General features: G+C 38.2%; 1 protein-coding gene across 4 annotated transcripts in view; it reads left to right on the top strand.

Annotated features, from left to right (window-relative positions):
- The window catches only part of LOC112135518 (calcitonin-like), an 83,226-nt gene that overhangs the window by 42,349 nt on the left and 18,207 nt on the right, over nucleotides 1-22,670 (top strand). For 2 of the 4 annotated variants that reach the window (XR_008511614.2, XR_008511613.2), the window contains one exon: nucleotides 4,409-5,396. The exons of the other annotated variants lie outside the window; for them this stretch is intronic. The gene's annotated coding sequence lies outside the window, so the exon portion shown is untranslated. Of the gene's footprint in view, nucleotides 1-4,408; nucleotides 5,397-22,670 lie in introns of those variants that run through there. 4 annotated transcript variants of the gene reach the window in all.

Below are 22,670 nucleotides of genomic sequence, written 5' to 3'. Positions count from 1 at the left end.
ATTAATTTTACTGAAAAATCTGTGGCACTAGTGTTACTATTACACGTTCCTTGCCAAGTTAATAGATATAAAAATATACATTATTGTTTAATGTAAATTTTGTTGCACCCTCAACCCGTGTTTGCTATCTACATTTTTTCTGTTTATGTCTTTGCCGATTTAGCTATGAGAGCATTTATGATATTTATAATATATTAGAATACATTTTATATATTATACATAATAGTCCATTTCTCTAACATTTAAGACAAATACTTCTGCTGTTTTCATTTTCATTATGGTTAGTTTATTCTTGTACACAAGTTATTATTGATCTTTTCCTTCATGAATTCTTTCAAAGATTCAAAGTTCAGGCACTATCATCTAAATAAATGTATAAAAACTCTTGGTTCTATTCTGTGAAATTTATTCACATTAAATTATTCGACAAATTCTTAATTTTAAATGTACATTTTTGGATGTAACTTGATTTTTCCCCAAACTGGTAATCCAGTGGTAGCTTCAGAGTCTGTATGTGGGGGACTTATGGAGCAACCTTGCTAAAAGGGCAGGCAGATTCCTGGTCTTGCAACTGCACTTGTACAGCATGCATGTTGTTTTAATTTAGACCTCATGCAATTTGGTAGCTTGTGATAATAGTAAGAATGATGGAGATTTTGAACAGAGAAAAGCTAAGAAGCTCTCCAAGCCAGAACTACATTATAATTTTCATGACTCCTAGGAACTTTTGCTTTTATGAGTGCCTTTCTTCATAAAAATATTAAAAATTATATTTTACAACTTCTTTGTTATTATACTCCAGGATGGATTATCATATGTTCATTATTACTATTGTATTATTTTTTCTTATTTTAAAAGATCTTAAAATGAAAACATTTTTGTGGTCACTAAACTGCCTTTTGTGCCTAGTGGATAAGTTAACCCTGCCCCAAATTACCCCTTAGCACTAATTAACTCTCTGTATGTAAAGTATTGGGCCTGCTTCTTGCCTTTTTATTCTGTTCTTCTGATATGCATTTGTCTTATATAAGAACCACAGTATTTAACTATTATTTTTAATATGTTCTAATAGTTTTTAGAGCTGACCTATATCCCCAGATTTCTTCTTTTTAAGTTTCTTGACCACCTGTTTTTCCAAGTGAATTTTAGAATTGCTCTGTTTATTTTAATAGAGTCCTCTTGAATTTGCATTGTATTTGTAAGTTATCTCATTGAGAGATGACATCTTTAAAAGTTACAACAGTTGGCTATTTTGCTGTATAAACAAAATACCGTTACCATGCTAGAGAGAGAGTTTAATAGCAATTGAGACAGAGGACGGAAATGGGGTAAAGAAGAACCTGTACTTTGTTAGGGTGAGTGACAAACTAGGGGTGCTCAATGAGGCTGGGACAAAAGCTCCCATGAACCAAGATAGCCCCAGAAGTAGGTCTCAAGTCAGCCCTATAGGACAAGTGCTTAGTTTATTCTTTAGATGAGGGGAAAGGGAATGCCCATGGGGTGAGACTAAAGACCATTCTTTTGGCCAAACCCACCTGCTCGCAATCTGGCATTCTAAAGAGGCTATAGTTTGATAATATGAATATTAGGGTTCTACGCGAGTTTGAATAAGACATTTTGTTTTTCCATGCACATATCCTTGAGGCCGATGAGTAGTGGTAGGAATAGAAGAGATGAGAAGGTGGAGGCTGACCAATATGGCAGCATATTGGATCATCAGTTATAACCATCTTGCTCCTCTCCCTTTTTTCTTTCATGAGAAACATTTTATTTATAGTTATAACTTTATATTTTTTAAATATGAAAGACAATCATTTAAGGACAGACTTGCAAAATTCAGAGGCCTTCCTCCCTAAGTCCAAGTCTTTAGTGTTGAAAGTGAAAAATCATGATACTTCAAGTGAATGACTTACAGGTATTGTCTGCTATGAATAGACATAACTCTAATATAAAGGCCATTAGAGGAAATTGAGTAACTTTAATGTAGAGAGAATTTGGATTTATATTATATTTTATAAGTCACATGCTGAGGTTATACTTGGCAAGCTATTTCCTTTTATGAATCATGAATAGGACCTAGGCTGGGAAGATTTTTGTGCCTCCAAGAAAAAGATGAAGGTGTGATCTGAAAACTTAAACTTTCAAAATTTCAAAGGCAATGTTTTATTTCAATTTTAATGTTAGGGGGCACATTGGAGCAACTTACTGGAAAATCTCTCTGTGGGTCTATGCTTGCCTACTCATCATGCCCAGAAGTATACAGTTATCTTTATACTCAAAGAAGTACCCCCTCACTCCAAATAAATCAAATAATGACCTATATGTGTACCAGGGATATACATTAGTTTCCAACACTGATCAATGTTGTTCAGTATCTCTCTAAACAAAATATCATCCTATATTTGAGATGTGTGAGTAGATTTTTAAAAGGGGACAAGCTGAATAAACAAAAAAATTCTCATGATGAAATAGGGAATTTAGCTTAAACGTATGAACTGATCACATTCTTAAACATCAAATAGAAATAAAAGTAAATTAATTCTAGAAAATATAAATTCAGGCTAATAAAAACTCCCAGTTATTAAGTACCAATGAATGTGAACTGAAATTTAAAAATCACAAAAATATACATGAAACAAGTCATCATAAGCAAGTGTCATCAGAAATAAGAAACTAAAGAATCAGACCCACAAATAATGCAGATATAGGACTTACTGGTTTCAAAATAAGTTTGTCTAATATTTTTGAGTAAACTAAAAGTGACGTTACAAGTTGAATTAATCAGTTAGGGCTGCCATAACAAAATACCACAGATGGGGTGGCTTAAACAATGGAAATCTAGTTTCTCACAGTTCTAGAGGCTGGGAAGTTCAAGACCAAGGTGGCAGCTGTTTTGGTTCTTGATGAGGGCTCTCTTCCTGACTTGCAGATGGCTGCCTTCTCACTGTGTCCTCATATGGAGAAGAGAAGGAGCTCTTGTGTCTTTTCCTCTTCTTATGAGGGCATTAGGCCTCTTAGATTAGGGCTCCGCCCTATGACTTCATTTAACTTTTATCATCTCCTTACAGACCTTATATCCAATACAATTATATTGAGGGCTTAGAGCTTCAACATGTGAATTTTGGGGGGCATAAACATTTAGTTTATAACACAACTATAACTAAAAATAAAGTGTCTATAAAAAATCTAAGATTGATTTGAGAAACAATCCAAATAAAATTTTTAGAAGCCAAAAACAACTAAAAATTTAAAAATCAATAGGTAGGTTAAGTAGAATATTAAAGCTAAGGACAGAATTAGTGATTTGGAAGGCAGATTTAAAGAAATTCCTTTGATCCAGTTGTGCAACAAGAAAATAGAGGCCAGGTGCAGTGGCTCATGCCTGTAATCCCAGTACTTTGAGAGGCCAAGACAGGCGGATCACCTGAGGTCAGGAGTTTAAGACCAGCCTGGCCAACATGGTGAAACCCCATCTCTACTAAAAATACAAAAAATTAGCATAGCATGATGGCACGTGTCTGTAATCTCAGCTACTCAGGAGGCCGAGGCACAAATATCGCTTGAACCCAGGAGGTGGAGATTGCAGTGAGCTGAGATCATGCCACTGCACTCCATCCTGGGTGACAGAGTGAGACTCTGTCTCAGAAAAAAAAAAAAAAGAGATAGAGAGAATAGAAAATATGATATAAAAGTTTAAAACCTTGGTGGATGGTGTGAAGTCTAATGTCAACAAATCAAGTACCAGAAGGAGAGGATACAGAGAATGGATGAGAGGAAATAATGGAAAGGTAATGGATGTGAGTTTTCCAGAAATGACAGAAGTTTATGACTTTTTAAATTCAACAAGCTCTACAAATCTCAAAGATAATTAATAAAAAGAAATTTATACTTAGACACAAGTATATGAAATGACAGAGACGTCTAAATGACAAAGGAAAGACCTTAAAAATAACTAGAACAAAAAGACAGGTCATCTGCAAATAAATACCAATTAAACTAATAACTGATTTCTCAACAGCAACAGTGAAAGCCAGAAGATTGTAGAATAACATCTTTAAAGTACTGAAAGAAAATAAAATATCATCCCACCTATGTGTGTGTGTGTGTGTGTTCAGAGAAAAGGGGCAAAATAAAAATATTTCAAAGAAATGAAAAGAAATTAAGACTATTTACCATAAACAGAACCTCTGTAAAGAATATTCTAAATCAGAGTTTTTCTGTCTTTTCCTTTTTACTGATAGTATTGAAATGATCTTATATGCTTGTGTATTCAATATGACACTGTTCTAGAAGTGGTAATTATTAGATCAACAGATATGCCTCTGCATTTTAAATTTTGGCAGATACTACTAAGCTTTTCTTAAAAACAATAGCACTAGAGCTCATCAATATTTTAACTTCTTTTCAGACTCAGGCTACACCAAGTGCTGGACTCAGTCAGGACCATATATGTGTATATTCTACGTGCCCATTCAGATGTGATGAAACTGTTTTGCGACTGCTTGTCCTGATGCTTTTATCTTTTGCATTGACTTTAGGTAATGGAGACCCCTAAGTCCCCTACTCCCATCCTTCTCTCCACTGCTCCTCAGTGGGAGTCTTCATTACAGCAGCCCCTATCACCCACTCACGTTCATGGCCATGAGCAAAACTTCCATAACTTGTGATGATAATAGAGGTAATTAGTCGCAAACCAGGCCACACAGGGATTCTAAGTTATTCTGTTCCTCAGATATACATTTCTGTCTTATATAAGAACCCTCTTCAGGCAGCTTTTTCTGATTCTTCTTCTGAGAAGCTCTGAGATCAGCCCAATATCTTACTTAATTTGGTCAGGTCAAGAAGGGAGACAGTGTGGCCCTGTGTTCACAGTCAGTCAATCAATAAACATATCTTAAGCTTCTGTTGTATAACACACTAGAAAGAGACACACAAATGCATAATTAAAATAAAATGTAGTAACTCTTAACATGAATTCAAACAAAATACTACATCTGATTCTGCATGACCTTGGACAATCATGCTCCTTATCTGGACCTCTAATTTCCCAAGACCTCCAATGGCCCCATTCCAGTAGTATACTGGTAAATGTTCAATTGTTAACTTTCTGAAAAAAAACATGTCTATAAGTTTGTTATAAATTTTACTGACATAAAAGGTATGTAGCACACAATTTACAACAACAAAATGTGCTATAATATTTATTGCAAATTATGTAGCCAATTGGTCCTCACAGAATGCTTTATTGATTTTTGCTGAACTCTTGTATCATAGACAACCTATGCTTGTAACTGATGACAGAGTATAGCTCTGGCCTGAGCATTGGGCAGTATTTTTGTTTTCATATGTAAGACAAAAATGAAACAATAAATACGTATGCTGGAACTTCACTCATTCATCAGTGACATGATTAGCTTCTTTGTGAAACTGGATAATAGTGATAAAATACTGAAAGGCTGTTTCCTCAATTTTCTGTTAGTCACAATGTACCAGCTATAGACATGACACACTTTTAAGCTTAATTGCCATTTAAAAAATTTTCTGTATTATTTCTTGAGTCTAAGCAATCAAGAAAACAGTAAATCAAGCTCTGATTGGTAGTATTTGTAATTTCTGGGATGTGAGTATTCCTACCATGATCGAGTTCAAGCTACCAAATATGCATCACTGAATGAAAGTTGGGAAGAGATGTGACTAGCACACCATTATATAATGTTTCTACCATACATACACAATAGGTGTAAATAACCTTAACAGCACAGATAAAAGTGACATGTAGTACAATAAATAGGAAGTGACAAGTTTGGCACATTTATTACCTTCTTTTTACATTTAATTCAATTGTAAGTTTATATAATTTAATTTTATTAATGGCTCAATGGTGTTTAGTAAAATGGCTCAGCATTTCTTTTTTTTTATTTTTATTTATTATTATTATTATTATTATACTTTAGGTTTTATGGTACATGTGCGCAAGGTGCAGGTAAGTTACATATGTATACATGTGCCATGCTGGTGCGCTGCAACCACTAACTTGTCATCTAGCATTAGGTATATCTCCCAATGCTATCCCTCCCCCCTCCCCCCACCCCACAACAGTCCCCGAAGTGTGATGTTCCCCCTCCTGTGTCCATGTGTTCTCATTGTTCAATTCCCACCTATGAGTGAGAATATGCGGTATTTGGTTTTTTGTTCTTGCGATAGTTTACTGAGAATGATGATTTCCAATTTCATCCATGTCCCTACAAAGGACATGAACTCATCATTTTTTATGGCTGCATAGTATTCCACGGTGTATATGTGCCACATTTTCTTAATCCAGTCTATCATTGTTGGACATTTGGGTTGGTTCCAAGTCTTTGCTATTGTGAATAATGCCGCAATAAACATACGTGTGCATGTGTCTTTATAGCAGCATGATTTATAGTCCTTTGGGTATATACCCAGTAATGGGATGGCTGGGTCGAATGGAATTTCTAGTTCTAGATCCCTGAGGAATCGCCACACTGACTTGCACAATGGTTGAACTAGTTTACAGTCCCACCAACAGTGTAAAAGTGTTCCTATTTCTCCACATCCTCTCCAGCACCTGTTGTTTCCTGACTTTTTAATGATTGCCATTCTAACTGGTGTGAGATGGTATCTCATTGTGGTTTTGATTTACATTTCTCTGATGGCCAGTGATGGTGAGCATTTTTTCATGTGTTTTTTGGCTGCATAAATGTCTTCTTTTGAGAAGTGTCTGTTCATGTCCTTTGCCCACTTTTTGATGGGGTTGTTTGTTTTTTTCTTGTAAATTTGTTGGAGTTCATTGTAGATTCTGGATATTAGCCCTTTGTCAGGTGAGTAGGTTGTGAAAATTTTCTCCCATTTTGTAGGTTGCCTGTTCACTCTGCTGGTAGTTTCCTTTGCTGTGCAGAAGCTCTTTAGTTTAATTAGATCCCATTTGTCAATTTTGGCTTTTGTTGCCATTGCTTTTTGTGTTTTAGACATGAAGTCCTTGCCCATGCCTATGTCCTGAATGGTAATGCCTAGGTTTTCTTCTAGGGTTTTTATGGGTTTAGGTCTAACATTTAAATCTTTAATCCATCTTGAATTGATTTTTGTATAAGGTGTAAGGAAGGGATCCAGTTTCAGCTTTCTACATATGGCTAGCCAGTTTTCCCAGCACCATTTATTAAATAGGGAATCCTTTCCCCATTTCTTGTTTTTGTCAGGTTTGTCAAAGATCAGATAGTTGTAGATATGTGGCATTATTTCTGACGGCTCTGTTCTGTTCCATTGATCTATATCTCTGTTTTGGTACCAGTACCATGCTGTTTTGGTTACTGTATGGCTCAGCATTTCTAAAAATTTAACAATCAGCTCTCAAATGCCAGTGTGAGCCAGTTCCATAACGCCACTGCCTACTGCTCTTAAGATAATGTTCTATAAATCCAGTAACCTCCAGAAGCTTCTGGAAGAACATTTCATAACCAGATAGCATGACAGCTGGCACCAAAATTTTTCTTTTTCGCTATCCCTGCCCAGAAGATAATTATTTATAAATGACAGGATCTGGAGGGGTGTGACTAGGTTTAGTTTGTTACTTAGCCCACAGATTCATGGGATAAAGCACAGTCTTGAAGGAAAACAAAGAGAAAATAAAAGCATCATTTTTGAACATAGTGAAAGGAATGTGATTCTCCATTCACTCCCCCAGCCTCTGCTGCCCTCATGCATTTATTTATACACAAACACTAACTTTTGTTTATAGCTCTCAAAGCTCACCTTCGGCCCATGGTAATAATCAGCCCCTTGAGTCAATGCCTTCAACTTTTTGCTGGCTAGAGAAGCAAAGTTACTCTCTGGTGGTCTTTCCTACCAGGCCTACCACTCCTACCTGAAGTGGTGAGTCAGTGAGAGAACTAGAACAAGAACTCAGATCTTATGCTCTTTGCCCCACGTTAAGTTGTGTACATATACACATACATGCACGTACATAAACATGCACAGCCATGCACATATATACACTCACTCATACTCACAGAAGCTTGTCTGTCATCTGGCTTCCAGAAGCTTTGTTTCTCCTTCACAGTTGAGCTGTGGGCCCAACCAAGGCCACTAAGTGAAGATGAAGTTCCTTCAGCTGTAACTGTGGCTCTGCAGGTGCCTGGAAGGCTTGTGAGTGGGGAAATCCTGTCTCAGGCTGAGGCCTCAGCTCTATGCCTCCCCAGTTTGAGGTTAGACTTCCACTGCCCTTTGTCCTTCTAGTTTCTCCGGGGAGGGTTACTCAGCTCTAGGGGATAGGGAGAAGAAGGATCTATAAGGGACCTGGGGAGACTTCCACCTCCCCTGGAAAGTGAGGGAATCACTGAAAAACAAACCCCTTAAAGAATGAGAAAGACAGAGATAATTCTCATTCATAACAACTAAGTTTCCAATATAATCCCAGGTTTTGAATGGTTTTCTCTTGAAAGCTCCCTGAGGAAAGAAACCTTGCAATTCCTCTAAGCAGCTTGTTCTTTCTTTGTCTGACCTCATTCTTTTCAGCTTCAGAGTCAGCTCTGCTATCTCTTGATGGACCTTTTGGGGGTCCTGTGTTGGCACCCTCTGTTTTGATATACCTCCAAGGTTAGGACAGCATCATCTTTTCCATCGGCACCTGCACAGAGAACGTTATCAAAGTGACAGGGCAGTATAAAAATAGCTGATGACCAGAGAGGACCCAGACCTGTGATAGAGATAACAGATCAGAAGGTCATGATGATAGTAGCTGACATGTCCAAAAATATGACAGATGGGCAAATATCCAGATACCACAAGTTTTATTCCATATCCTGCCACCATCCCTACAGAATATGAGCTAGAGGGGAGCTTGACGATCATATGGTTCCAATTTCTCCATTTTATAGAAAAGAATGCTGAGACCTAGTGAGGACTGGCCTAGCTAAAGCCACACAGGAAGGCCAAAGCAGAGAAAAGGAATAAAAAGTCAGGGTCCTGGGCTCCTGACTCTCACCCTAGGCCCATTTTCTTTTCCCTATATTATGCTGCTACATATTCTGGTGGCATTGTGTGCTTGAGAACCAATGGTTGCTCAGCTTAGGGAAGAAGGGCCATCAGTGCTCAGGCATAAACAGTTTGGGCTGTGGCTGGTCACACCTGCCTATCCAACTTCTTCAGTCCCACCTCCTGAGGACCTCAGAAATCTGAGCAAAGACTGGGTGTCCTAGCCAAGATGAGAGCACCTGTGACCAAGTTCTACTTCCAAAGGCAACATGGTCTCAGCAGAGACACACAGGAAGAGGCCAATTGCTGCAGTCTGGTTTTGGTGCCTTATTGAGTTAGTGACTCAGCAGCTATCACCAGTGTCTTTGATTGGCTAGCGTGTGGGGGGACGGTAGTACCCAGATTTAAGCTAAAGTGATTCTCAGGAGTTTGCTCTTGGCAAGCATGCCAGCATTTCTCCAAGAGGAAACTTCTCATTCTGGTTCCAGAATTGACTTTGGGGGATCCCAGGACCTCATGTTTCCTCTCTAGGGAATTAACATCTGCCTGCTGGTTTGGCCCTCTAACACGCTTCTTGATTTTCATTTTTTTTCTGGACCTTCATTCAGTATATTGGCCTAAGACCCCTTTTTCTGTCCCCTGACACTTTTTGCTCTCTTTCCAAGCTTAATGTACAATTCCCTAAGTTTTCCTCACTGTACAGTCTCAAACAGGCCCACTTAAGTTGGCTTGTATAAGGGATATGTGCATTTTTTAAATGTAAAACACAGCTATTAAGTTATTAGCATCCCCAAGTGCTGAATACTGTGTGAGGTACCCTGGAGACCACAAGGAGAAAAACCAACAATCCCTGCCTTTAAAATACCTAGAATATATAAGGGGAGACAGAGAGGCTAACCAATTATAATATCATGTATTCAGGGCTGTAGTCAAAGTGATCTATAATCAAAGTGCTGTAAACCTGGTTACTCAAAGTTTGGTCTTCAAACTGGTAGCATTGGCATCATGGGAAACTTTGTAGGAGTTGCAATCTCTGGCCTCAGCCCAAACCTACTGATTAGAGTCAGCATTTTAACATAATTTGTACATGAATTACCTGGGGGTGCTAATGCTGCTGGTGCCTGGGTCCCACTTTGAGAAATGAGGTTGTAGAGCACAAAGGAAGGGACAATTCTGCCTAGCTGAGGGAAGGGCTAAGGGTGACATTGAAAGAACCAAAGAAGATGTGACATATACACTGGGGAAGGAAGGATGGATAAGACTTTTCTGAGCAAATGCAGGGAGAAGACAAGTGGATGGGCAGTCCAGGCAGAGGAAATAACACAAATAAAGGCACAGGAGCATGAAAAGTATATCTGGGGAATGATAGACTGATAAGTTGTAGTCATATTGGACAAATAGATGAAGATGAAGTTGAAAATATAGGCTGGGACCATATTGTGAAAAATCTTTTATGCTATGTCAAAGGCTGTAAGCAACAGGAATTCAAGAAGTTCTTTGAGTAGAGGAGAAGCAAGATTATATCCCTCTCACTTAAATGAAAAGGGCAGACTAAATGAGAGAAAGTCAAACAACATCAAGAAGTCTGGAGGAGTTTATTGCAATAATCTAGGCATGAAATGAATAAGGATTAGAACAATGAAATGGCTGTGGAATGGATGTTATTTTAAGCTGCTATTATTTGTGGTAATTTTTTATGCGGCAACAGATAACTAACACAGACTTCAGTACTTGGAAGTGGGGTGATGCTGTAACAAATACCTAAAAATATAGGAGCAGTTATGTAACCAGAGATTAGGCAGTAGCTGGAAGAATTTTGAAAAGCATGTATGAGAAAGTTTAAATTACCTTGAACAGATTTTTAGTAAAAATCTGAATGTTAAGGGCACAGCTGGGGATTAGCATGGAAGGTTTAGGTAAAGGAAATGGATGAGGCTGAATTATTTGATCACTTTTGGGAATCAGATGAGCTCAGCACCACCTGAGATGAAGCCACACTTGTCCTATCCAAACTCCTCAGTCCCACTCTCCTGAGGACCTCAGAAATCTGAGCAAAGACTGGGTTACAAAAGATAAGTCCATTTTTTTTGTTTTTTTTTTGTTTTTTTAACAAAAATACTGGTATGTAGGCACTACCCCAATACTCTAATTTTAGTCTCATCTGTTTCTACTTTATCTTTCACTCTCTGTGCTCTGACTTTAGTATATTCCGTTTCTTAAACATGATTTCCAGCTATGTGTTATAATTATTTAACAACTGATGACTCTCTGGAAAGAAAAGGCCTGATTTGTAGCATTTGCTCATTTCCATTGTGTAAATACTCCCAAAATCACAGATTTCAAGCTACCAATAAGATATCACTGAACACAGAGTTGGGAAGAGATGTTAACAATTGGCTTCCATGAGCTGATATGAGCAAACTCCGTCATGCCATTGATACTATGACTGTGTTCCTGGTTGCTAGGTCTGCATGCTCTGCACTTTCCCCCAAGACCCTTCTCTTTGGCCACTTCCCTTCAATGTTCAGATCTCCAATTAAAGATTATTTCCTAATGTGACCTTGGAGTTCATACAAATGGTTAAAGTCCTAAGTTCTAAGTGGAAACAAAGAACAGAATTCTGAGTAACTAGGACTCATGAAGGGAGAACATGAGCAGTTATATGGGCCACAGATTGGGGATTAGCATGGAAGGTTTAGGTAAAGGAAATGGATGAGGCTGAATTATTTGATCACTCTTGGGAATCAGATGAGCTCAGCACCACCTGAGCTGAAGCCACAACTGTCCTACAGGCAAGCTCAGCAATCTTTAACAGCTCCCAGATCTGGTGTGTGTAACATAGCCTTCTGGTTTCTGTAGGATTCTATGGAGTTGCCTTTGCATTCCTGAGTCTTACCCTGGGCCCAGCCTTCAAGAGACCAAAGGACAAAAAACCTGAGTAATCCTGCCCTGACTTGATATTATTGCACCTAGTTTTGAAATCCTCAGCCCCGGCAGCTGCATATTCTACCATCTCCAGAAACCCAGTCATCGGTGATCAAGGAGGCAGCTCTCTAGCAAAGCTGGCCTTCCTCATGAAGCTCTGAGAGGGATCTGGCTATCTCACAGGAACTGTGTGACATCCAACTGTGACCTTACAAGCTTGTTTCTTATCCAGTTTTAAAGCTCCCCATCCATCATAGGACTTTCAGTAACTTCCTGTTTCTGGATAGAAGGACCAGTAGTTCTCATCTGCAGAGGGGAGAAAATGGACATGACTTCCATGCAATAACTGATCAGCTCATTCAGGCCCTTGTTACCTCTTACTTCCCCAGTTGCTTTGTTCACCTGGAAGAATCCTCTGCATTTCTAGACACTCAATATGATAGTATTTTCCCAGGAAATCTTTTCTATCTGGGTCAGGTTAGACCACAATTTCTTGTGTCTACTGCAAGGATAGCATTTATCACATTGGGTTCTAATTGCCTCCTTTTTTCATGCCACAATACTTCTTGAGCACTTATATTTGATACTATATTAAGTGTTTTGATAGAGAGCAACAGGAATGCAGTCCTTGTGTGAATGTCTGAGAATAGACGTTAATCAAATAATTGCACTAATAAATGCATAAACTAAAACTGAAATGGTAAGCTGAAAGGGAGGCACTTCTGCCATTTGAAATCAAATATGAAAGAAATAAAACCTAGACTGAGGGGTTGTAATCTGGGAAGACTTCTCTAAGGAAGTAATACTTAGCTGAGATCTGAAAGATAAGAGATACCTGGGAATAGAGAAGATAAGATGACTTCAGAGTAGAGAAATGTCACATTGAAAGGCCCCGTGGCAGCAAGAACAGGCTGAATGTGACTCACTAAAAGAATGCCAGAGTAACTGGACTTCAGAGTGGGAGGAAGAGCATGGTGAGAATGAAGGTGGAGCAGTAGTCAGGTGTCATATTATACACAGCTTTGTAGACTATCTTAAAGGTTTTATACAAAGCCTGGCACATTGTTGGCTACTTTCATGAAGGCAAGGAAGCATTCCTACAAACGTCCAAGACCTACAGATAAGCCAAGCTCTCCAGGAAGCCTCTAAAGCAACCCTCTTTGTGGAAATAATTAATCTTATCATTGCCCTGGCAAGTCTGAATAGGAGAGATGACGCCCACATTTATAGTGCTTGGCTCAGGGCCCTACCAGAGACAAGGGCAAGACATTTGTTCATGCTACTCATCACTTACATGCAGCAGTGGCTATAGGAATATCCAGAAAAAGTTTTGCCAAGAGAAGAGCTATCTGAGGATCCAAATAATTAAAGAGACTTATCCCCCAGCATCAGACACATTCTTTATAATAGATAACCATCTAGGATGGATTTAGCTAATGAGATGGCTCATACAAACCTCAGTGCAGCTAGGGACTTCATAGTGAAAAAAAAGTGATTTCCTTTAAATCTCTGGCAATTAATACCAAATCCTTGCTTGAGATGTCTGGTCTCAGTCACAGCCAATTCTCCATGAAGGGTCTGCCCAAGAGTGAATCTCTTGGGAATCAAATGGAGCAAGAGAGCAGAGAAAGTGAATTCTGCTCATGATTAGAGGACTTTTCTAAGAGTCAGAGTGATCCAAAGTTAGAATGAGATAATAGGAGATGGTTACCTCAAGATTTCAAAAATAAGCCAGAAGACCATGTGGGAGATAGAGAGAACATTCAACCATGTGGTTGGTATACATGGCCTTAAGAGTTTCTTTCCCACCGTGAGAATCTCAGAGGCAGAAAGGATGACGTGAAATAGTAGATGCAGAACAGAGAGAAATGAGACTTCATAGAGGGAAGGAAGGTGCTGGCAAAATGCACTCAATGACGTTGAAGAACAGAAGAACTTAATTTTGTTTCAAGTGGAAGCAGCTTATGCTATTGCACCTAATCTGATCTGGGCCTGGGAACCAGGGGAATGAGATCTGATGATGAAGCCTCCTTTCTGGGAACTGTGGCCTTCAGTGTGATCTCAGGTCAGCTTCTCCAGCCAACTCCAAAGGCTGTGCTTTCCAGATTTCAGGGGTTGAGATGGAGTTATCACAGTTTGATAGGTATTCGATATCTATTACTATGTAGCAAGTTACCTCAAAATTTGGCAGTTCACAACTACAAATACTTACTATCTCACAGTTTCTGAGAACCAGGAATCTGGAAGAGGCTCAGCTAGGTGGTTCTGGCTCAGGGTTTCTCATGAGGATGCAATCAAACTTTCAAATGGGGCTGTGGTGATCTCAAGGCTCAACTGGGCCTGAATTATCCACTTCTGAGCTCACACACTTGGTTATTAGCAGGCTGTCATTTCTCACTGGCCACTGGCCAGAGATCTCCATCCCATTGCACACGGGCTTCTCCACAGCCTACTTGAGTGGCCTCATGACATGGCATCTGGCTTCTTACAGAAGAAGTTACCCAAGAGGTAGAGAAAAGTGAGCAAGTGGGTGAAGCAGTGCCCAAAGAGGAAGCGGAGTTTGTATGTAGAATATACATAGAGCTCCTACAACTCAATAGTAATAAGAAAAGCTGTTCAATTAAAAGTGGGCAAAATATTTAAACAGAAACTTTACAAAAGAAGATAAACAAATGGCAATAAGAAGATACTCAATTATTAGTAGTCATTAGGGAAATTTTTTTTTCTTTGAGATAGGGTCTCATTTTATCACCCAGATCGGAGTGCAGTGGTGTGATCATGGCTCACAGCAGCCTCAGCCTCCCCAGGCTCAAGCAATCCTCCCACCTCAGCCTCTCGAGTAGCTGGGACTATGGGCAAATGCCACCATGCTTGGCTAATTTTTATAAAAAAAATTTGTGTGGAGACTGAGTCTCACTATGTTGCCCAGGCTAGTCTCAAACTCCTGGGTTCAAGCGATCCACCTGCCTCAGCCACCCAAAGTGTTGGGATACAGGCATGAGCCACCATGCTCATCTGGGAAATAAAAATTAAAACCCACAATCAGATCCTGCTACAGAATCATAAGAGTGGCTAAAATTGAAAAGACTTGAAAACGCCAGGCATTTGCAAGGGTGTGTGGAGCAAGTTAAATGATCACATAGTTCTGCTGGGAGTGTAAAATGGCATAGCCATTTGAAAACAGTTTAGTTATATGCACACTTACCATACTACTTCTAGGTATTTATCCAAGAGAACTCAACTGTTCACATAAATACTAGTACATAAATGGTCATAAGAGTATCATTCATAATAAAACCTAGGAACATTTTAAGTATTCATCCAACAATGAAATACTACTTAACCCTCTTCCTCCCCCAAATCCTTGAGAATTGGTACCTGATTAATCCCCCAAGTAATTATATAATGATACATGCAACAATATAAATAAGTCTCATGAACATTATGTGAGTGAAAGGAGCTAGATATAAAAGAATACATTCTATCTATCTATCTATCTATCTATCTATCTATCTATCTATCTATCATCTACCTATCTAATCTATCTATCTACATAAAAGTTACTCCACAGTAATAGAAATCAGATCAGTGATTTCATAGAACAGGGGTTTAGGAGACATTGACTTCAAAGTGGCATGAGGAATATTCTTGAACAATGAAAATATTTGATACTTTTCTTGTGGTGACAGTTACATGGATTAGATGGTACACATTTGCAAAACTCATTGAAATATAACTTAAAATATAATTTTATATATTACGTATTATATAGCCTAAATCCTAAATATAACAAAGGTAGTACAAAATCCTAAATAAATCACAAATTAAATTCAGTAGTATATTTTAACATATCCTTGACCAAGTAGAGTTTATCAAGAAGTATAGTGATTTAAGAGAGAAAACTCTAGATAGAGAGCCTGGGATTAGGTTTACATCTTGAGATGAATCTAAAAACTGTATGGCTTTGATCAATCTATTTAATCTCTGTGTGTCTTAGTATCTTCATCCACAAAATAGGGCTTATGGTAGTATGAACCTTATACAGTTGTTGTAAAGATTTAAAAGAGTTAATATCTAAAAAGTACTTATTATGGTGCTTAGCATGAAGTCAGAATTTGAAAATCTCAACTGCAATGATTAGTTTCTACATTTGAAAATACATTATTAATATTACTAAATTGAAGGAGGAAAGCCATAAGATAATCTTGTTAGATACCAAAATGTGTTTTGATAAAATTTAATATCCATTTATGATTTAAAAACATTTCTTAGTACTTTCTTAAGATGATAAAAAATCTCCCTCTGAATTCAACAGCCTTCATCTTCAAGGATGCCTGCTATTACCATTTCTACTTCAACATTGTTCAAGAAGCTCTAGTTGATGCAGGATGAGCAAAAATATGAAATAAGATTTATTGTTTTTCATAGATAATACAATTATCTACCTGAGAAACCCAATCCCAGTCAAAATACAAATAGTATTTTTAAAAAATTGAAAATTATTCTAACTTCTGGAAGAGTAAATGTGTGAAAATTGTCAAGAGCGTTTTGAAAAAGATGAGTATGGGGGTGTTTTTCCTTTCCTAGCTATTAAGCTGTGATACTGGTGCACAGATATATCATTGCAAGAGAAAAACAAGAAGGCCAGAAGATGATCAGTATATGATACGTTTGATATTTCAAATAAATTGAGGACATTTTGGTTTATTTAATAAATAATATTAAGACAGAAGACATAATCTGATAATTAATAAAATCTTTCACCTCTTTGTGAGTGTAACCACTGTATGATTTCTGAGATCTGTCATATTGTCGGGGAGTATTTGCCAAGCCAACTTGGAACCACGCATTAGGGGGGTGATTCTAGAATCCTATTGCTTTTTGAGAAGGGTGCATTAATTCTCTATCAATAATTTTTCAGTAATTACTTTACGTAATTTGAGGCTGTATTGTTGAGTGCATGCTTTCATGATAAATTTATCTTCTTGCTCTATTGTTCTTTTTCTATATGGCATATTTCTTATTCCATAAACCATTTTTTGCCTTGAATTCTATTTTGACTGTATATTAAGAAGTTGTCACAACTTGCTGTTTATATTTGTCTTACATATCTTTTGTTACCTTTTGAATTTTAATCCATTTGAATCTTTTAGTTCTAAAAATTTCTTTTGTGCAATAAACATTGCTGGATCCTTTAAAAATGCAACCTGATAGCCTTGGTGTTTAAATTGTTGACTTGAACTAATTTGAAATTATTTTAAAGCCATCTAGATATTTCTTATTGCCATCATTTTTCACATGGTGCATCCACTATACATTCTTGGGGTCTTTATTTTTGTGCTTTGCATTGAATAGAATAGATTCTCTTTGGCTAGTTTAACAGTTATTTATTATTTAAAATTTTTATGGTGGTTGCCTTAACTTAAAAAAGACCCATGCTTGTGTTTATTTATTCCTATTAAACATGAGTTATATATGCCATCCACCTATTCCAACTACCCAGCTTAGAAAATAAAACCTTAGGAAAGAAAAACCTTGATAGAAGCTGCCTATGTACCCCTCTTCATGACATTTCCTTCCCATCCCCACAAAGTTAATCACTCTTTTGAATGTGATGTTTATAATCCCTATACATGACTTTGTATTTTTACTATATGTGTATATATCTTTAACTTATGTATAATATTGTTATGTATGCTTTAATCTCAAAATAAATGGCATCACCTGATATGCATCCTTTGCAACTTACCTTATTTTACACTTACCATTATGTTTAAAATTTATCCAAAGTTGATACATATATTTATATTCAGTGCTGTGTAATGTATTGTGCATGTCCATTATACAAATAAACCACAATTAATTTATCTAAGGTATATGTTGTTCAGTTTCAGCAACAGGAGGCTGGAACAGAGATGAGACAAACATCCTTTAAGATGATTTTGAGAAGACAGAGTGAAAATGGTTACCAAAATAAATTACTAAAAAGAAATAACAAACCTGCACGTTGTGCACATGTACCCTAGAACTTAAAGTATAATAAAAAAAGAAATAAGTAAATTTGTCAAGTTGGATGATCATCAAATTTACCTAGAGCTCAACAGGAGGAAAAGCAAGCTGTGGCAACAAAAATAATTTTATCCGCTAATGCCCCTGAATTAATCTGCTCAGGCTGCCATAAGAGAATGCCACAGACTGAGTGACTTAAACAAAAGAAATTTATTTTCTCATAGTTCTGGAGGCTGGAAGTTCAAAATCAAGGTGCCATTAAGATTGGTGTCTAGGGTGGCCTCTCTTTCTGGCTTGTAGATGGCTGCCTTCTCACTATGGCCTCACCTGGCCTTCCACTCTGTATGCACATGCATGAAGAGAGAGAGAAGGCTCTCTTGTGTCTCTTTCTCCTCTTATAAGGACACTAGTCCTATCAGATTAGGGCCCTACCCTTATGACCTTTTTAACCTTACATTACATTCTTAAAGGCCCTATCTCCAAATGCCATTAGGTCTTGAGTTAGGTCTTCAACATATAAATTTGGGAGGACATTGGGGGTTAGGTCTTCAACATATAAATCTGGGAGGACACAACTTAATCGATAACATCCCCAAATATTATGAATCATTTAATTATTGCCACAACACTACATAAAAGCAAACTTAATTTCAGTGGCTTATAATAACAAATACTTGTTTTTCTTGCTTATGGGTTTGTGGCTTGGTTTGGATGAAGTTGATCTCAGCTAGTGTTGGTTGGGTATGGATCCAGGCTGTAGGCCAGGTTTAGGTCCACATGTCTTATTTTGGAGTCCAGGCTAATAAGGCAAAGAATACTTCTATGATTTGAATATGTCCCTCAAATTTCATATGTTGGAAACTTAATCACCAGATTAATTTGTTGATTGTCAGTGGGGCCTTTGAGGGGAAATTCGGATTAGATAAGGTCATCAGTGTGGAGCACACATGATGGGACTGGTGACTTTATAAGAAGAGGAAGAGAGACCTGAGCTAACACACAATCTTGCCCTCTTACCATGTGATGCCCTTCCCCATATTATTACGTAGCAAAATGGCCCTCACCAGATGCTTGCAGGCACCATTCTCTTGACTTCCTAGCCTGTAGAACTATGAAAAATAATTTTTTCTTTATAAATTACCCAGTCTTTTGTATTTTATAATAGCAATGCAAAATGGACTAAGATAGATATCTAGGGCATGTTCTTTTCATGGTGATGGCAGAAGCACAAAAGCCCAAAAGCCAACCACATAAACATATTTCAAGCCTCTGCTTGCACCATGTCTACTATAGCCCATTTGCCACAACAAACCACATGGTCAAGCCCAAAGTCATGAGGCAGAGAAGTCAACTTCTCTCCCTATGGCAACTTCTATCCATGGTGAACCAACCATTAGATCATGGCAATAACAAGGGTTTATAATACTATGATAGTATAGTGAAGAACTGGGAGCAATAATTCAGTCAGCCACAGCATATATACTGAGGCTCTGATTGTTTGGGATGAGCATTAACTGGCATTAAAAAACATCCTTTCTCTGTAGTGTCCTAGGGGGTTGTCAGTAGTAAAGACTGGTGATGCATCCACACCAAAACTCATTGTTTCTCCATTTTGTGCTTTGATTGCCGTATGCACTTATTACATCTTTTCTTAGGTTCCTGATCCAGTGAACTCTATGTTTTATTTGAGGATTAAAATTAACCGCACTCTTTTACTCTATGAACTCTGGGTCATTTGAGAAATATCCACAAGGTCTTTGTGTGAATTCAGTATAGTATTAACTTTATTATTGGTGAAGGTGTCTTGGACCCACGACTGAAATAGTCTTCCTGCTGTTTCTCCTTCTGATTTTGAAGTTACCTGTCCACTCATAGGTATCAAACCTGGAGAGCACCCTCCTGGTTTGCTTTGTTCACTGCATGGGAAGAGGAAGAAAAGCTGGTCAGAATTAATGACATGGAGGAGGAAGATGGGGTTAGAAGTGTGTCCAAACAAAAGAAATAGTCTGTGTAAAAGTCTTGAGGCAGGAAACAGAGTTACTGACAAACTGGTGGCCACTGCAGTCTTCAGGCTGTTGAACAATTTACTATCCAGATGTGATTGTTAAAGCTTAAGGCCCTTGGAGAATTTGGCATGAAGAAAAATAGGTCCAGAGGGAACCTAAGAGTTGACCACAAAAGTAAAAGAGAAGAAGACTTTACTTCATTCATTCACTCTTTCGTTCAACAAATATTTATAGAGTGCTACCTTGTGCCAGGCACACTGTTCAGCATTTTGGGATACAGCAATTAACAAAATAACCATATCCCTGACCATGTGAATCTTATACTTATGGCTGGGAGGGATACAAATAACAAACAAAATAATAAACAAAACATATAGTATAGTAGAAGGTAATAAACAGTAAGGAGAAAAAAATTAAGCAAAGAAGAGGGCTAGGGTATGTTGTTAGTGGGAGTGGGGTGCAATTTCAGAAAGAATGGTCAGGATAGGTAACATCTGAGAAATAATTGGAGGAGATGAAAGCCATGGATGGAGGGTGTTCTTCACAGAGTACGAGTGGTGGTTGAGTGCTGGAAGATAGGAAGTTGAGGAATAGTAAGAGGGCCAGTGTGCGGGAGAGTAGGAGATGAGGTCAGGCAGGTAATGGGGGTGGTGGCGAGAGGAGAGAAAGGGAAGATCAACTTGGCCTGCAATGCTTCAGGTGTTTGCTCATGAGATGGGGAATCACTGGGATGTTTTGAGCATAGGAGAGACACGGTGTGATCTATCTTTTACAGTCACAGTGGCTTACTGTGTTGAATACAGACTGGAGGAGAGAAGGGGGCATAATTCTATATGGCCTGAGAAAATAGAGTCAGTGGGTAGGAGCTGACTTTTCTAACCACTAGCTGACTAGTTAACTAATAACTAACCCTAATTAGCTGACTACCACCAGTGAAACTGGCTGCTAACTCACCTTGGGAGTTACACTCAGCAGCTTGTCACTGGTGGTCCCAAAGAATGCTATGGTTGTTGATGCTGGGTAATTCCTACCTTGAATAAGGAAGGCATCAGACTCTATGACATTCTGGATTCCTTCCAATACTGAGAGTCCTTGATTCTATAGCATGTACCACCTCAATCTCCCCTGCTAGAATGTAAGCCCATGAGCCCAGGGAGTTTTGTCTGCTCTGTTCAGTTCATTGCTCTATTCCTAGTGCCTAGCATATAGCAGGCACTCAGTAAGTATTTGTGAAGTGTATGAATGTCTCTGTTAAACCTATTGCTGGACCTTGAGCAAGACGTTTCTCTGAACCTCACAGAATAAAAAAGTTGGGTTGAATGGCATTGATGACCTTTCTAGGTTGGCCAGTCTGTGATCCCCATTTTAGGCTCTGAGCCATTGTTTCTAAAGCAGGCTAAGGGGTGCATGAAGAGCTTCTTATATGGAGGAAGGGCAGGGATGGGTAAAGGCAAACCTGCATGAAGGAGGAGTACATGGGTAACTTCTGAGGCTGGAGACCAGGGCACCCTCTGAAAATAAATATGAATTGTTCTCTTTGACATGCACAAGGCTCTAATTTCAATAGGAGATGCTTCACTAAAAACTGAGGGTACAAGACACTAGGGATCCATCCCAGGCATGTTGTCTTTGTGCTAAGTGAGTCAGATTGGTTGGTCAACAGAGTGCTTACAGGCCCCTGAAACTCTCCTGGGAAAAATAGCATAAATAGCAGCAGATATTCCATTGAAGGGTATAGAAAATACATTTTTAATTTTGATAGAGTTCACAAATGACAGCATTGACATTTCTTTAAACAAATACTTCTGTCAAGGCACAGCATTACCATGTGTCCCCAGATGCCCAAGAGGCAGTGATTTCATGACCCCTTGAGGTTTAGCAGAGCCACCAATGTCAATAGGATGGCTGACGGGGCCTAGATTTGCTACCAGATAAGCCAGTGAGACATGCTGTCAGATTTATGGTTACATAATCAAGTATTTTAAAAGATGCACAATAGGTAACTGAAATGAGCTTGTTCTGCATTTAGCAACAGTTCCTTTCAAACAAAGAAGATAGTTTTCAGTATCAAGAAGGATGCCTATATGTATGTCTTCCATGGAGCCTTTCCTACAAATTGCTTTCATTATACATTAAGGAGTTCAGCTTCATTGTGACCTAGGAGGAAGAAAATAACAGCTAGAATTTAGTTACTGGTTAATTGTCAGACTCAACATCTATTATCTCACTTGCTCTTTATAGTAATGCTTGGAGGTAGATAATATTGTAGCCCTCAATTTACAGATGGAGAAACTGAGGCTTGGAGAGAGTTAAGTAACCAATTCATGGTCATATAGCTGGTAAAGGGCAAATACAGTTCTTGAACTCAAGTCTGTACACTTAATTAAGAGGTACACGACATAGTAATGTATACTCTAAAATGATAGTGTCATTATCTTTCAAACTCAAAGGCTAGAATAATCAAAATTATAAATGTCAAAGAGCAGTGTTTTAAATAAACAGGATCTATATTTCTTGGTCTCATGATCTCAGGGTTACAAGGAGAGACTGAAAAAACAGAGATGAATCCAAATTCTAGGGTTTTAGCTACTGGAACTCAGATACTGGTGTGGGTACCTTCCCTTATGGATTTTTTAAAACCACATGGTCTCAGGGAGGCTCAGAGTGGTTTTACACCCCTATAAAAACAAGTCATTCATCTTCCCATCCCATCATACAAGGGCAGTCACCTTCTTGAGT

The sequence above is a fragment of the Pongo abelii genome, chromosome 9, assembly GCF_028885655.2.
Source record: "Pongo abelii isolate AG06213 chromosome 9, NHGRI_mPonAbe1-v2.0_pri, whole genome shotgun sequence".
Classification (NCBI taxonomy): domain Eukaryota; kingdom Metazoa; phylum Chordata; class Mammalia; order Primates; family Hominidae; genus Pongo; species Pongo abelii.
This window is presented reverse-complemented; position numbering and strand designations above follow the sequence as displayed.